Consider the following 17,968-nt stretch of genomic DNA (forward strand, 5'->3'; position numbering starts at 1 on the left):
TAAATTTATTTTGTTGCGATCACAAGGGTGATAAAAGTTAAATATGCATATTGTATGTATGTACCTGTATACATACCACATGCAAATGTATGCATGTTATATATATGTTGTGTGTATATATAGATGGAGATAAATATGGCACATAAGTAGTGAGGAGAAGTTTTATTAGGCCTTAAATCCACAATTATAAATGTAAAATAATGGGTATTAAAACAATATTGAAACATTTGAACCACAAACAAAGATGATTTGATTATAATACAAAATTCAAAAAAAAAAAGTAGACCCTTTTCAAAGCATTCCATGAACTGATGTGACAATTAAGGTATTAGTATGGTGCTCTTAAAACACTGCTATGTGTTAACCTGCACTATTCTGAAATTAAAATGCTAGGTGAATTGCCACATTTTTACTTGAAAAAAATCACATTTTTCCTGGTATAAAGATTTTTTATATCATTAAAATGTTTTAACAATCACAGAATGAAACCCAAGCTCAATTTCTGTTTTTGGCTTTCTTCTGTAGTCTCAAAGATGGCCTTAAATACAACAAAAACAAATGAAAGGATGAGTTCCCCAATATATTTTTGTTATCAATAAAATATTAAGCCATATCTCTTAGAAAGATGAAGTTGAATAAGAGAATAAGTTATTTGTTCTCACCTCTTATCAGTCTTCAGAGAAAAAGATAATAGACAACTACAGTAATATCTTTAGTATTAAATAAACATAGATGTTTAGTTAAAATCCCACTCCTTTTCAATCAATTTTATTAGTTATCTACCATTGCATAACAAATTGCTCAAAAATCAGCACCTTAAAATACCAGGCATCTATTATCTCACAGTTTCAGCATGTCATACACATTTAGGTAGAGCTTGACTAGAAGACTGTACCTCAAAGCTTCTCGAGAGTTAAAATCATAGTAAACTGAGTGGAAGGGACCTGGGATGGACCCACCTTCAAGCTCATTCACATGACTCTTGTAAGCTTTAGTCTCTTGCCATATGATACGGGTCTCTCCAGAGGGCTGCTTTGTGACTTGCAGCTGGCTTCCTCTGAGCTATATGCAATTCACAAATGGATGAGAGAATCTAAGAACTCCCAAGTTGGAAATCACAATCTTCTGAAATCCAATCTAGGGTGGTTGACATTTGGCACAGTGGTTAAAATACTTCATGAGTGTCCACATTCTGTATTGGAAGTTCCTGGATTTGAGTCCAAGTTCCATTCCCAATTTCAGCTTCTTGTTAATACATACTGTGGGAGGTAATAGCTTAAGTAATTTGGTCCCATTCATATGTTGGGGAGAACTGGATTGAATTCCCTGCTCCTGGCTTTGACCTAGACCAGCCCTAGCTGGTACAGACATTTGGTAAGTAGACCTATGAATTAAAGTGTTTCTCTCCTTCTCTCTCTCTCTCTCTCTCTCTCTCTCTCTCTCTCTCTCTGTGTGTGTGTGTGTGTATGTGTCTCTCTGTGTGTGTGTCTATGTGTATGTGTTTCTGATTTTCAAAAAACACATAAAATTAAAACTTTAAAAAGATCTAAGAAGTGGCATTTGATCACTTCTGTACTTCGTTTTCTAGAATGGAGTCACTAAATCAAATCTACAATAATTACCTGTGAATCACATAAGGAAATTATTAAGGAATCATTTCAGAATAGGTTCATCATATCAACCTTAACAAAGAAATAAGTAATTTTGTTATTATCTCAAATTTACAACTCTGATGATGCCAACAATTAAACCACATAAAGTTGTAAAGAGGATAATCAAAATCTCTTTCAAGTTTACAGCAGACCAAGTCCACAAATCACAATGGGAAAATTTCCACACTCTCTGGCCATTTAGTCAGTTTCTAGTATAGAAACCAATATTGTCCCTTTTCTGCCTCCTCCAAATTCCACTGAGAATGATGATGACTCCTTCATTCATTAATTCCTAGCCTCCTGGAATTATGAGAGTTGTCTGGTAGACTCTAATGTATGATTGAAAAAATTATAACCCAGGAGTCACAAGGATTGTACTTTGTTTACAAGTCTGATTATACATATGCTGGACATCAATTTCTTTACATATAAATTTAATGTTTTAAAATGTTCCTTATGCCCTACTAGCATTCAATAAATAGCAACTGAAAGAAAAGCTGAGTAACATTCTTTTCATGAATCACACACCATTGTTTTTCTGCCAATGTAGAGGTAAAGCTAAAAGCCCTATTTGAATGGCTTAAATTTCTAATTCAACTAAAATCCTGTAGGTATTCAGATATCAGGCCAAGATTTACATATCAAGAGTTCAGAAAAGACTGTGTTTTGGGACCCTTGTTGTGGCATGAGGGTTAAGCTGCTTAATACTGGCAACCCAGATGAGCACTGGTTCAAGTCCCAACTGCTCAGCTTCTATCCAGCTCCTTATTAATGTGCCTATGAAAGCAACACAGGACAGCCTGAGTGATTGGGCCCCCGTACTCACATGGGAGATTTGGATGCCCAGATGGAGTTCTAGGCTCCTGACTTGGGTTTGGCCTAACCCAGGCTATTGTGGACATTTGGGGAATGAACCTGCAGTTGGAAGACATCTCTCTCTCTCCCTCTCTCTTCTCTGTGATGTCTCTCCTGGTGTATCTGTCCTTCTCCCTCTGTAACTCAGCCTTTCAAATAAATAAATAAGTCTTAAAAAAAGAGAAAAGGTTGTGTTTCGAAGAGAAAGGACCCATTGTATAGCAGGACATCTTTGTCCTTTAAAATTATAGTTAAGTTCTGATTGTGATGTGTGTGTGTTTCATCCATTTTTTATTTGGGAATCATTTTAGATTTATAGAAAGACTGAAAGAAAAGTAAAGAGAGTTTCCATATACTTTTTAAGTATTCCCTAAAGTTGATATCTTGCATAACCAAAATATGTTTGTCAAAATGAAGAACAGCTGGCGCCGCGGCTCAATTGGCTAATCCTCCGCCTGCGGCACCGGCACCCCAGGTTCTAGTCCCTGTTGGGGCACCAGTCCTGTCCCGGTTGCTCCTCTTCCAGTCCAGCTCTCTGCTGTGGCCCGGGAAGGCAGTGGAGGATGGCCCAAGTGCTTGGGCCCTGCACCCACATGGGAGACCAGGAGAAGCCCCTGGCTCCTGGCTTCGAATCAGCACGATGCGCCTGCCTCAGCAGCCATTGGGGGGGGGGGGGGGGAGGTGAACCAACGGAAAAAAGGAAGACCTTTCTCTCTCTCACTGTCCACTCTGCCTGTCCAAAAAAAAAAAAAAAATGAAGCACAACCATAGTACATTACTGTTAACTAGACCACAGACTTCATTGAGATTCCACTGGCTTTTCCACTAATGTGTATTTTGAACGCCACCTTGCATTTAGTCATCGGGCCTCCCAGGCTCCTCTGATTTGTGTTGGTTTTTTAAAGTCTTTTCTTCTTTTTCATGACCTTGTTAGTTTTGAGAAATAATGGTGAGATATTTTGTAGAATGTTCCTCAACTTGGGTTTGGGTGATGTTTTTCAAATGTTTAACTAAGGCTATCAATTTAGGGAAAGATATCAAGAAGCACATGATACCAGCATGAATTATAAATGATGATGCTACCTTCATTGCTTGGTTAAGGTGGTATCTGCTAGGTTTGTCCACTGTAAACCTCCACACCCCATTTTATACTCTTTTCCTAGGATACAAGTAACTATGTCCAGCCCATCCTCAAGGGAATTGAAGGAACATTTCATTGAGATCATTTTACCCAGGGGCAAAATTAATTTTGACCATCTCAATATTGCTATGCCTCATTTCTAAATTTAGATATTTTTTTTTAGTTTTTACAGAAATGCATTTCTTAATAAGTGCTTCTTTAATCCATTCTTGTTTCTCCTTATGAGTAACTGGGTTTGATTCCTGGCTCTGTCCCCAACTCCAGTGTTCTGCCATCACAGACACTGGTAGGCAGCAATGATAGTTCAAATAACTGACTTCCTACCTTGAACATGGAAGATGGAATCTGGCTCCCAGATGCAGCACTGACTGGGTCCTAGCTACTACAGATATCTGGGAAGTGAACCAGGAAATGGGATTCCCTCCTCATCCCCACCCACACCACCACCTCTCTCTTGCTATCTTACCTCCAACTCAAATAAGTGAATGTTTAATTACATTAAATGACATTAGTGACTTATCCTCATCGGTGATAATTTGATTATACTATGAATGAGGAAACAGAAAAAAAGGAAAAAAGAAAAAAGTACATTTCTGGACAAATTTTCACTTGACTGCATACTTGGACTATGTTCCATATCCACAATTTTATAGCAACAGAGCACTTTATGTTATTCTTATTTTAAATGACTGATATTTAAAGATTCCAAAACCCACTATTACAAAATATCTGTATTTGTTTGGGTTCTATTGTACGATTTCTTGGATTCTAATACTACTAATTAGACTGCATGAACTTTGACCATAGCTCTAAAACTGATCTTTTAAAAATGCAAGGAATATAAAGTAGTTGTTTCCTTGAGAGAGCATTCTCCTCTCTAAAAATTTAAAATAACAACATTCCTGTTCATTCTCCTCATTATTTAAGAAGTTTGGGTGTGATTCTCTAGGTAATAATTTGTGCTACAGAGTTTTAAGACTGGCAGAAAAATCTCTCTAAAAAGTTCTACAGCTGTGAAGTGTTCTTTCCCTGACACAGTTTAAGTCTGGAGGCATTCAGAGTATGAAGTAAGAGTTTTCGCTTTTATTGGCTATGTGTGGGTTGTTTGGTTTCTTGGCAGGCATGTGCTGCATGTTGAATATTTCCCATGAATACTTTCTTTTTGTTTAGTGTTTGGGGGTCTCCAGTTCTAGTAGGTAACCAATAAATTAAGCAAAACAAATTAAATATCCCTTTTTCATGCTTTAGTTATCCACCTTTAAGAGGAAAGTGTTTGGGGCCTAAGTTTTCTACTGAATTCTGGATTTTTCTTTTGCTTGTTATAAACCCTCAGCAAGCTTGTAATTTCCTTGGAGGGTAAGGATTATCTCCTGTTTATGTATTTCCATAAGCCCCATACAGTGCTCAGAGTAAAACAGGACTTCAAAGTAGAAAGAAAACTAGTTTACCATAGATTTTATTTATTTCTAAAATTGTTCTAAAAAGCTTGCCAAAAATAATACTGTAAAATCTAATCAATGAAATGGTTTAAATAACTAGTGACCACATGATGTCAGAAATACTCATTTATACGATGTCTATGTGAAATAAAAGTATACAAGTTTTCTTTTATCTTTATAGAGCGGTTTTCTGTATATTCACTTTTACTTCTCTATATACTAAATTTTAAGCTAAATGTAAAAGATTTTTTTCCCTTTCTGTCCCTTCAATTGTCCATTATGGGTGCTATGGCAAAAAATGAACCTGATAAGATGAATCAGAACAGCTCAGAAAAATTCACATACAATCTTATCTTACACATGCTGTTTCTTTCTTTTTCTTTTCTTCTTTTTTTTTAGACAGTGTGAGAGAGAGGGGCATTTGGGGGTTCACCCCCCAAATGGCCACTATGGCCGGCATGTTGCAGCCGGTGTGCTGTGCCGATTGGAAGCCAGGAGCCAGGTGCTTCCTCCTGGTCTCCCATGCGGGTGCAGGGCCCAAGCACTTGGGCCATCCTTCACTGCCTTCCTGGGGCCACAGCAGAGAGCTGGACTGGAAGAGGAGCAACCAGGACAGAATCCGGTGCCCCAACCAGGACTAGAACCCGGTGTGCTGGCACCGCAGGCGGAGGACTAGCCAAGTGAACCGAGGCACTGGCCTACACATGCTGTTTCATTGCATCTCATTTCCAACCATTCTACCCAAACTCAGACCCCATCATGTCACATCATACACATACTCTTACCAGTGTCTTCGGTCTCTAGCCCCCTTCTTCAGTTCATTTTTCAAATTGCAACTGCATTCATCATTGTAAATGATATTCTGATCTGTCTCATTGAAATAAATTCAATGGCTTTCTACTATTCATAAAATAAAGCTCTAAGAATTTGACTTCTAACAGCTGTTTCAAGAAAAGTACAACAAATCACAAGGCAAACAATCACAGAAAAGAATATGTAAGATCAAAGAATAGACAAGTAAACAGGTAAGTAAATAAAATAAATGGAAGGTATTTCTCCAAAACTTTATGAGATTTTTACTCCCTTATTGGCAATGAGGAGTAACTAGAGGATTTTTAAGCAAGAAAATGACATGATAAAATTGGTATTTTAGGAGCACTATTCAGATCAGTATACATAAAAGAAAGGGAACAAAAAGGACAGAAGAAGTTGGATCAGAGCCTCGTTCAGTGAAGTCCAAGAGAAAGGGATGGAGATAGGAGATATAATCAGGAGCATACTTGAAGAGACTTCCTGACTGATGAGAGAAGTAGGGTGAGCCTTTTCTACCACCCTATTATTAGTTTAGATGACATATGGATGGTTTTTACCAGTAACATAGGTACAAGATACTAGAGAAAGAACAGATTTGGTTAGAAGTGATAGGGTGGCATGAAAAGCAAGCTAACTGTTTTCTATTTGTTTAGGTAGAGGGTTTTGTAGAACACTCAGGCAGTTAGCACGGAAGTGTCTAAGCAGATCCTGTGTGTGATTTTTTTTTTTAATTTTCTTGTAGTGCCTGAGACATTGCCTTTCATTTTTAGTAAATATCTTCCTAAATGAATAAACAATTGTGAATGAGGGAATGAATACATGCACAGAAATAGTCAAATCTGCAAACAGCAAAGAGTTGCTTCTAGTTTCTTCCTATCCTATCCTCTAGACTGGCTCATGGGCCCATCAAGGGGAGCAAGGCCTATCAGAGCTCCAGTCAAGTACACGAGTTATATCTTGTTTACCTGGGCAGTGGAAGGCTTAGGAAAAGTAAGGCTTCTACTAATCAGCCTCCATTTGACCATCTGTGCATAAGATCATTGTAGCAGAGTCAAGGTGAAATTGGACATGGCCCCCTAAAATTTACACAAAAATGCGGTCCCTTAAAGTTCCCCAGAAGTGCTACCTGGGGTGCCACAAATGCTACTGGAATTTGGGGTGCCATACGATTTCACCACGGGCTTATCACTAAATCCCCAATATTAATAAGCCCGAGAGGGTGCTTGCCTAATATTTAGAGAAGAATTCTAAATACCAGCACAGATAAACGAGGCAGCATGGTACATTTTAAGCTTTTATTTAGTGAGAAAGGTGCATAGGAAAGTGAGGGCTTTAGTAAGAGAGAGAGGTAAATCTGGGTTCAAACCGAGCACCAGGAACCAGCCACATGGAGGAGCATCTAGGCCAGGAAGCCTGAGGCGCATGGCCTGAAGGCCACACACCCTGGAGGCACAGGGCTAGAGCAAGCCCCCGCCCGGCAAGAGGCCAGAGGAAAATGAAGGGCAGGACACACCTTGTTGCAGGCTTTTAACCCACTTCCAAAGGGGAGTGGTTAATTAACCTGATTGGCTGGTGGGCACCCAGGCCAGGTAGAGGGATGAGGTCACACAGGGCGTGGTCTTCCAGCTCACAAACCTAATCAATTTTAACCTATATGCCTGCCTACTTCCAAGGAAAGGGTTTTTATTAGCTGCTCCTTATGTTCCATATGCTGGGACTGCTACCTTTACTCCTCTTCTTCATTCACCCTCATCTGTCTTTTTGTTTCCTTGGGCATTCTATCTTCCTTCTTTTTCTTTTTTCTGTTTATTAGCCTTACCTATCCTTCATCAGATTCTTAAAAATATCACTTAAATGTCAGACTGAAAACATCTGTAGAGAGATGGTTGGTCCTACAGGGATCATTCAAGGGGAGTTTAATTACATCAAATGGAAAAAAGGAACTTAGGCTTACAAAACATTCAGTAAAATGTGCTGTAACATAACTATTATGGAATCTAAGTATTTTGTTAAGTTTTAAATATTTTTATAATTATGGTTTAGTTATTGTGACACTCAATAAATCTAGTCTATAGAAAGTCTTCTAGAAAGAGATGTATACTTTAGATTCACACTGAAGCCTGAAAAAATGATGCAGAATGTATTAAAGATGTCAGATAGTTTCGGTGTTCCAAGGAGTGGTATAGACAAAATCACTATCTTATTTCTGCTTGGGAAATAAGTCTTATCTTTTCAAACAGATGTCAATTTAACTAAAGTTGACAAATGCTTTAAGAACTTAGGGGAAAAATGAGAATCACTTGGTATATAATGCTCACTCAGTAAATATTTGTTGAATTAATAAACTCATCCTCAGAGAATGAAGAATATTGGCTTGCACTAACTGAATAATCGCACATGTTGTTAAGCAGATTCAGAATTATACTATTCTTTCCTGAGGTGGTAAAGCAAAGTGGAAAAGAACATGGAGTTTTAGAGAAGGAAAGTCTTTGATCAAAGTTAGTCTCCAAGTCCTTACTAGCTTTACAAGGATAGATTTTTAATCTCTCAGGAGTAGATATTTGGCTTAACAGTTAAGATATCCACATCCCATACTTCAGTGCCTGGGTTGGAGTTCTTGCTCTGTTTCTTGATTCCAGCTATCTGCTAATGCAGATCCTGGGTGGCAGTAGTGATAGCTTAAGTAATTGGGTTCTTGCTACCTACATGGGAGAAGCAGAATGAATTTCTGTACCCTGCCAGCAGCCTTGACCCAGCCTTGGCCATTGTAAGAATTTACAGAATGAACCAGGGGATGGGAGTGTGCCTACCCTCTTTATTTCTGTCTCTATCTGTGTGTGTATATGTGTGTGTGTGTCTCAAATAAGTGAAAAATTTTATTTGATCTCTTTACACTTCTGTTTCTCCTTGACAGCATCACTATCTCTTTGGATGAGAGTCAAACATGATCATGAATTAAATCATTTAAAACAGCAGTGGTCATGCAATACATATACCTATTGTTATCTTGTTCTTTTGTTTTCAAAGAAACAAAACTACAAATTTATCATGATATTGAAATTCTGTTAGGCAACAACAGTCCAATAAATTCAACTTTTCTTTTAACAAAGAAGAAATTATGATGGATGATGTTTTCTTTACTATTGCTAACTATTCAAAAGTGGTTTGGTTTACACATCTTGAATTTCAAGGCTCCTTCTAGGGGACTTAGGATCAGCATCATGCTCTGGATTACTCAGGACAGCTTAATTCAAAAGAGAAGATCCTTGCTCAGAGGGAGCTCAAGTCTAGTGATTTTCTAGTACCTAAGCTGAAGAAAGTGCCCAGTGGAATTAATTTTACTGTGCTACAAATGAGAACAGATAGCTAGAAAGTCCTTAAAGTGAGTCATCATTCTCAGGGAGTGACCTTCCCTGAAAAGGTGGATGACAGGTGTGGCACTCATACAAATGACAACAACAGATGACTCATCACATTTTGATTTAGACTACTTTAATGAGTAGGAATGCTCCCATTCAGGAGAGAGAAAAAAGCCTCTATTATATCTTTGGCAGCTCTTTTTGTTTGTTTTTGACTCTACTTATCTCCCAAATTAGATAAAGTAACAGAAATAGAGGAATGGTTCATAGAGAGATTTAGATAAGGGAAAGGCCTGTGAAAATTCAGCTGAAAGTAGGACAGAGAGCCTCTGGGACTAAGAGTGAAATTTGCCCTGTTATAAAGTGGAGAGGAGAAACAGAATGTTTAATAGCTATGTTTATTTTTTTAACTTAATGATTAGTAATGTAGGAGTTTTTCAAAATACTTGAGATTTTCTATCACCTAGGAAACGTACCAGGACTTTTAACCTTTTCCTAGGTGAATTCAGCTTGAGAAATTATTGTTTTTCCTTTTAGCTTATTTACTTTTGGTAAAGGAACGTAAAGCGTACATTAGTAAAAATGTGAAGAATCTAAACAGTAACAGATAACCATGAGTAAGAACTCGGCATAGTGATATACAAAAAATTGTATTATCTTTGCGACAAGAGAATGAGAACCTTATGGCATTGTTATGTGACAGCACAAGTAGAGAAGGCTAATATTAAAACTAAACATAGAACCACTTAAATCTTGGCCAAAACATATAGTGCTTTTAATCAGGTCACATAATTGAGTTTCACCACTCCTTGGAAATGTCTAACAAGAAGGAACTCGTTCTCGATTTTTGTAACTGAACATTTTAGGAGGAATATGGAAATACATCAGTGTCTCCTCCACGTGATCAAAGTGGTGTCCTTCTAAAACAATAAATAAATAAAGGAAGCCTGAATTAGTTATGACTGGATAGTTCTCCATGATACACATTCTTCCCCAGCAGCCTTGTAGTCAGCTGCAACTAAAATAATTTAAAACTGTTTACTCTCATTGTCATGACTTGACCCCTGTTTCTGAACTTGATCCAGCATTTTCTTAACACTGCATGAGGCATCATAAATTATAGCTTCAGGAGCCCTTCATTGACCTTTTTGGAGAGGTTGTTTAAGAGGAGTGAGTTAGTGTTGGTTTCTGGCATCAGCAACACAGTACGTCATGATTCAGTACACAGAATTCATAAAAGAAAGCTGCTCTCTCTATGGTTCTAAAAGAAGTTCAAAGCCTATGTTAGGAATCCTCCTGCTTCTGAAGAATGAAGAGATTCCCAAAATTAAAAAAAAAAAAAAAAAAAAAAACTTTAAGACTTACAGTAATAAAATGGTCACGAATATCTAGGATGCAAGATTCTCTTATTGCTTGAGTAACTACTACAGTGCAGCTTCCTTCAAACCATATCACATAAATGTGCTTCCAAAAAACTTTGGAGAATGAAATCTTACAGACAGGAAGTTAATCTAAAAACAAAGCCACCAGCTCATGAATTCTTCCAGATTCTATGCTATGTCCACCAAATATTCATCTCTAAAGAAATTATCTGCCCCTACCCCACAAGACTCTAGGGGACAACAATAGATGACTATAAATACATAAAATAAATTATTTATAAAGTCATATGTTGGATATACATATAGGCAGTATATTTTAAATTTTTAGTCACAAACTTTTTTAGAAGTAATAATTATAGCTGAGGATTCTATATGATGGGGCTGGTGCTGTGGTGCAGCGAGTTAACACCTGAGCCTGAAGCACCAGTATCCTATAAGGGCACCAGTTCAAGTCCCAGCTGTTCCTCTTCTAATCCAGCTCTCTGCTATGGACTGGGAAAACAGTAGAAGATGGCCCAAGTCCTTGCGCCCTTGCACCCACCTGGGAGACCTGGAAGAAGCTCCTGACTCCTGGCTTTGGATCGGTGTAGCTCGGGCCATTGCTCCCATCTGGGGAGTGAACCAGCGGATGGAAGACCTCTCTCTCTCTCTCTCTGCCTCTCCTCTCTCTGTGTAACTCTGACTTTCAAATAAATAAATAAATCTTAAAAAAAAAAAAAGGATTCTATATGATAAATTCTACTAACAGTTCTGGTGAATTTTTATGGCAAGTTTTAAGTCCCAGGTGAAGGTTTGTGTTAAAATATACCACCCAAGCTTGAAATAAATGTTTAGTCAGTGTCTTAAACTGCCATGCAATAAATGAAAATCAATAGGGTCCAGAAGATTAAGATTCCAGGAAGTGGACAAAATAAGTAGTGTTCTATAGGTATAACAAAAGAGCCTCCTCCATGTAACCACTGGTGAGAAACAGAAGCAATATTGATAGTCTGGATTTAAATGGGAAATTGTGTGAGACCATGAAAATTGCAGTGACTTATCAAAGATCCATGAACTCTACTCCTCTTAAAATTTTTACTTAATAGCCGGCGCCGCGGCTCACTAGGCTAATCCTCCGCCTTGCGGCGCCGGCACACCAGGTTCTAGTCCTGGTTGGGGTGCCGGATTCTGTCCCGGTTGCTCCTCTTCCAGGCCAGCTCTCTGCTGTGGCCAGGGAGTACAGTGGAGGATGGCCCAAGTGCTTGGGCCCTGCACCCCATGGGAGACCAGGAGAAGCACCTGGCTCCTGCCATCAGATCAGCACGGTGCGCCGGCCGCAGCACGCCAGCCACAGCGGCCATTGGAGGGTGAACCAATGGAAAAGGAAGACCTTTCTCTCTGTCTCTCTCTCTCACTGTCCACTCTGCCTGTCAAAAAATAAAATTTTTTTTTTTTTACTTAATAGTGCAAATGTTTAGACATTTGGATTATTGAGGAGGCCTATTTTATAATATTGTATAAAGGAGTTTCTATATTTCTTTTTGCATTTGCTCTGCAGAAATTGTAATCTAATGTGTTTCTAGTCCTGTTTTCACTTTCCCAAAGGAGTTCATCATTCAAATAAAACTAGACCGAATCCTAAAATTGTAAAATATGCTATTTTTTCCTAAGTAAGTACCCCTACATTTTGCAGCTTTGCTACTGCTATTACCTAGGAATAGTTAATACAACACATTGGAAATACACCATTTGAAGAAGAATTTAAGCTAAGCTATGCTTTAAAATAGTATTTTGTTCTTAATTTTATGGGAATTAAACATCTTTGATTTAACATATTTAGGATTTGTTTTTCAATTTTTTAAATTTATGACTAAAAGAACTGGAATATTTTGCCAAATTTGAAGTGCAAATAACCACAAGCTGTTGCCCAGTGACCTGTCAATATTGGGCAGAATTCATGACAACTAAACCTAATAAACTTTCATTGTTGCTGTTTCTGTTTAATTAAACTTTTTATTTTGACATAATTGTAAATTCAATTCTGGTATATAAGAAGTGCTAAAGAAAGTGTTGTAATCTTTAATCAAATTTCTCCCAATAAACATTTTGCAAAAGTGTAGAAAATAATGTCGCAACCAGAACATTGACATTAATGAAATCCTCTGATCTTATTTGGATTTATCCGATTTTATTTATGTTTTGCCTGCATGTATGTGTGTGTGTGTGCATGTGTGAATGTATTCACATCTATGCAATTTTATCCCATGTATAGATTTATCTAACACCATAGTCAAGATATAGAATAATTGTATCAACAAAGAATTCCCTACTGTACTCTTTTACCACCACACCAAGCTTCCAGCCTCTTTCCATTCTTCACAATCTTTAATTTTGTCATTTCAAGAATGTTATATAAACAGAATCTTCAATATATTTTAAGATTCTTTTCCATTTGTTACAATTCCCTCGAGACTCATTCAAGTTGTATGTAGAAGTATTTTTTTTTACATGTTAACTCTACTAAGTAATATAGAAAGATAAATGTAATCATAATTTTAATATAGTTTTAGAATCACTGTTTTTTTCTCCTGTGAATGATCCAGTTTAGCACTTCTCAATCACTTGGACAGATCTGAGCCTGCCTCTCACCTGTCTGATTAAGTGGTATAGAGAAACTTTTGAGCTAACCCCTCACCTGAGAAACATGAAAATCAATGTACTTATTTAAATCCTTCTCAGTGAGCTTGATGCTGCTGATTACATTTTAAATAACACTGTTTATAATTAAGAACTCACTATAATTCTAAATTGAAATATTATTCAAAAAAAAAAAAGTATTGTCATGCTCTTATAATCAGAAGCTGTGGATCAAGAAAAGGAATCATATATCCCTCAGCCTTCTAAGGGAATCTTCCATCATGACAAGGAGGAAAACAGACTTTCTGAATCAGATACTAAATAATCAAATAGAAAAAAGGAAGTTTACCAATGAAGAACTACAAATGGTACTTAAAACATACAAAAAATATACAATAATCAGGGAAATGGAAATTAAAGCAATGAGCTCATGACTTTTTGATACATATTTCAAAATTTCATGACATGCCATGTTGATAAGAGAGTAAAAGGACATTTGTAATAGTTAATGAACACAGTTGCTTTGATGAGCAGATTTTGTGGTTAAATGTTCCTTACAGCTCAGCCACTGCAATAAAAATCTCTATTCAATAAAAAGACAGAAATACATGCCCAAGGATTAATGTTATAAAGAGGTTTGATGCAGTGTTTTTTTTTTTAACTTTTATTTAATGAATATAAATTTCCAATGTACAGCTTATGGATTACAATGGCTTCCCCCTCCCATAGCTTTCCTCCCACCCGCAACCCTCCCCTCTCCTGCTCCCTCTCCCCTTCCATTCACATCAAGATTCATTTTCAATTCTCTTTATATACAGAAGATCAATTTAGTATATATTAAGTAAAAATTTCAACAGTTTGCATCCACATAGAAACAAAGTGCAACATACTGTTTGAGTACTAGTTATAGCATTAAATCAAAATGTACAGCACATTAAGGACAGAGATCCCACATGAGGAGCAAGTGCACAGTAATTCCTGTTGTTGACCCAACAAATTGACACTCTAGTTTATGGCGCCAGTAACCACCCTAGGCTGTCGTCATGAGTTGCCAAGGCTATGGAAGCCTTCCAAGTTTGCTGACTCTGATCATATTTAGACATGGTCATAAAAGACAGAGTGAGGATAGTAACCAATGATCCTAAGAGTGGCATTTACCAGGTTTGAACAATTATACAGCATTAAGTGGGGAAGAGGACCATCAGTACACACAGGTTGGGAGTAGAGCCATTGGTGGTAGAGTAGAGGTTATGATTACAAAGGATTGAGGCCCAAGTGCACTAGACAGGGTCTAGAACAAAGGACAGAGTCATTATTAGAGGAGCTAAGAAAGGTGCTGTCTAAGCTACAATTACGTTTTCTGATTGAGAGGCAAATAGAACCTGACAGAAGGGGCTTGATAATAATCTGGTGGGCTTTAGGCCTTGTAAGTTAAGAGGCCCAGACCTATCTATCTCTTCAAGTGGGGTACATCCTAAGGGAGGTGTGAACCTCCTAGGGGAAGGCACCCTGTTGACTTTCATTACTTAGCTGGCCTGGGAGGAGAGCTGGTCAGGTAAAGGCAGGTGGCATCTCTACCAAGAAATTTACAGTTCTGCCTGCAATGTTGCTGACCCTACTTGGCCATCCCCTCAGCTGCAGTGGTCACTTTGGAAGTTGGGCTGAGTGAAGGGCTTTTCAGCTTAGAGCCAATAAGATCTGTGGCTCTGACCTGGGCATCCTTTGACTCCAGGGCAGGTCCATTTCCAGTGATCCAACTCTTGGCAGAACTGCCAGGGCTCTTCACAAGCTGACTTCTGCTGAAGCCCAGGCTTACCACATTGAAAGCCACTGCAGTGGACTGACCTGTTGGGTCTCCTTGAGGGCAGATCACTGTACATAACAGCCATTAATAGGCCTGCCACCCATTGCTTCTGATGCATAGCTTTCTTTTCCTCCTGATTTTTGTTAAAGCAGACCAGAGGATGATGCAGTGTTTTTGAAAACCTAAATATCTATTAATAAAGAGAAAACTAATTAATAGAATTCAAGGTTTTAAATATGAAGTCACTCTCAATTCACTAAGGTGGAAATATTTGAAATATGAGTTGAAGAAATCTTTCTACAAAATAATATATACAGAATAACACTTGTGATATCATTCATATGATACATATATATGATACATATACATATAAAGCACTTACTACATGTTTGACACTATATGAAGGGAACTTCATGCACTATCTATTTTATTTCTTATCATGCTATATAAGTTGAGACTAAATAATCATAACTAGCATGACTAAGCACTCTTATTCTACAGACTGTTCAGTATGATTTCATGATAAAAATAGCCAATTCTTTTGAATGTTTAATGAGTTCCAGGTAATATTAGAAACAGATCATACAATCCTGAAATAGGTATTTATTTATCTCATAGATTCTTAGCAGCTATTTAACAATGGAAGTTCTGAAGAAATGGAAGTAAGGTAAACCCAAGATCGTTAGCAGCATTGTTTCAAAAGAATTCTCACTATAGCAGGATCTTCAATAACCTGGAGCTTGTACACTCTGCCCGCAGGATGAAACATCAAGTTCTCAATAGACATGTTCTGCTTAGTTCAGGGCGTCTACCCCATGAGTCAACCAGCGCTATCTAGATTGGCAGACAAATTTATACACAGGGCTACTGAAGAATCATAAGCATGTATCAACTCACCTCTGAAATGGTTGAAACTGGGGAACTGGGGCTAGAACAAAGTTATCAGTCAAGAAGTTCATGCCTTCCCTATCTCCGTTACCATGAGAAACACACGGTAGAAGCAAACAATTAATGGCAGCTATTGATTCAACTTGCATTTCAAAATTCCTTATTATTACTTCAATATATATATTTATGGGATACAGTGTGATAACTTAATACAACGGGCTAAGGTCAAGTGAGGTTAGTTCCAGTTCCTGAAACTTCTAAAAAAATTATCAACATAATAACTGTACATATTGTTTGGGTACAGTATAGAATTGCAATAAATGAATATAATATGTACTAATCAAATCAGGATAATGAATATTTAGTTATTATATTACATTTGGAGCCTAAGAGCACTTCTATTCTATTTTCTCATAAAATATAAAATAGATTATCATGAACTATACTCACCCCATTGCTATAAATCACTATAACTTATTCCTTCTATCTAATCATATTTTGATACCTGGTAACCAATCTCCCTTCTCACTCCTTCCAGCCTCTAGCAACTATTAGTTGATATTCAGATAATTTTGCTTTTAGCTTATACATTTTATGGAGAACATAGGGCATTTGTCTTTCTGTTTCTAGCTTTCTTAACACAACACTCTCCAATTTCATCCATTTTGTAGCAAATGATAGGATTTCACTCACTTTGTGACTTAATAGTATTCCATTGGGTAAATATAACACATTTTCTTCATCCACTCATCTGAAGTTGGATATATTGGTTGATTCCCTGCTTTGGCTATTGTAAAAAATGCTGCAAAAAACATCTCTTTATTTTGATCATTTCATTTCTTCTGATTACATACTCAGTATTACTAAGACTGTTGGAGCTCCCTACCTCTTAACATACACAAAAAACAAGTCCAGTGGATCAAGGGAAGGAAGTTTATATTAAATGTTAAATTGCCAGTTAGGCCATTTTGAAGTTCTTAGTTTTAACAGCTAGCTCTAGCACCTCATTCCAACTTCATGCTAAGGTGGATCCTGTGAGGCAGTGGTTATGGCCCAAGTTATGAGTTTCTGGCTCCCATGGGGAGACTTGGATTGAATTCCTGGGTACCGGCTTCAGCTTCCTCAGCTATTTTGGACATTTGGGGGAGTGAACCAGCAGATGGGAGTGCTCTCTCTCTTTCTCTCTGACTCCCAAATAAATTTTGGAAATTTAAAAATGTAATTTAAAAAAAGAATCAGGACCTACTGTTGTGAGTTAGTGAGATTCGCCACCATGGGTGCAATCCTGCTAATGTGCCTGGGAAAGCAGTGGAGGATGACCATAGTGCTTGGGCCTTTACACTCACATGGAAGAAGTTCTGGGCTCCTGTCTTCAGCATGACACAGCCCCAGCTGTTGCATCCATTTGGGGAGTGAGCCAGTGGATGGAAGACTGATTTCTCTCTCTGTTCATGTGTGTGTATGTGTGTGTGTGTCCCTCTCTTCCTGTAACTCTGACTTTCAAATAAATAAATAAAAAATCTTTTGAAAAAAAATCACAGACCTAAATATAAAACCGAAGTTATGAGATTTATGGAACAAACACCAAGAAACACTTTAAGACACTGGCTTAGGCAAAGATTTTTTACATAAGACCCCAAAAGCAGAGACTACAAAAGTAAAACTAGACAAATGGGTATACATCAAACTAAGAAGCATGTGTACTACAAAACAAACAATCCATAGAGTGAAAAGAAAACCTTTAAAATGAGCAAAATTATTTATACACTATTCACTTGATAAGAGATTAATATCCAGAAACTCAACAGCAAAAATCAATCCAATTTAGAAGTAGGAAAATGATATGAACAGAGATTTATCAATAAAACACACATAAGGTTGGGTGTTTGATCAACCTTCTAACCTATCAGTAGGATGCTCTTGTTTCTCATATCCAGGTGCCTGGGTTAAAGTCAGCTCCATTCCTGATTACATCTTCCTACTAATGTACACCGTGGGAAGCAGGAAGTGATAGCCAAA

This window comes from Lepus europaeus, chromosome 3, assembly GCF_033115175.1.
Source record: "Lepus europaeus isolate LE1 chromosome 3, mLepTim1.pri, whole genome shotgun sequence".
Taxonomy (NCBI): domain Eukaryota; kingdom Metazoa; phylum Chordata; class Mammalia; order Lagomorpha; family Leporidae; genus Lepus; species Lepus europaeus.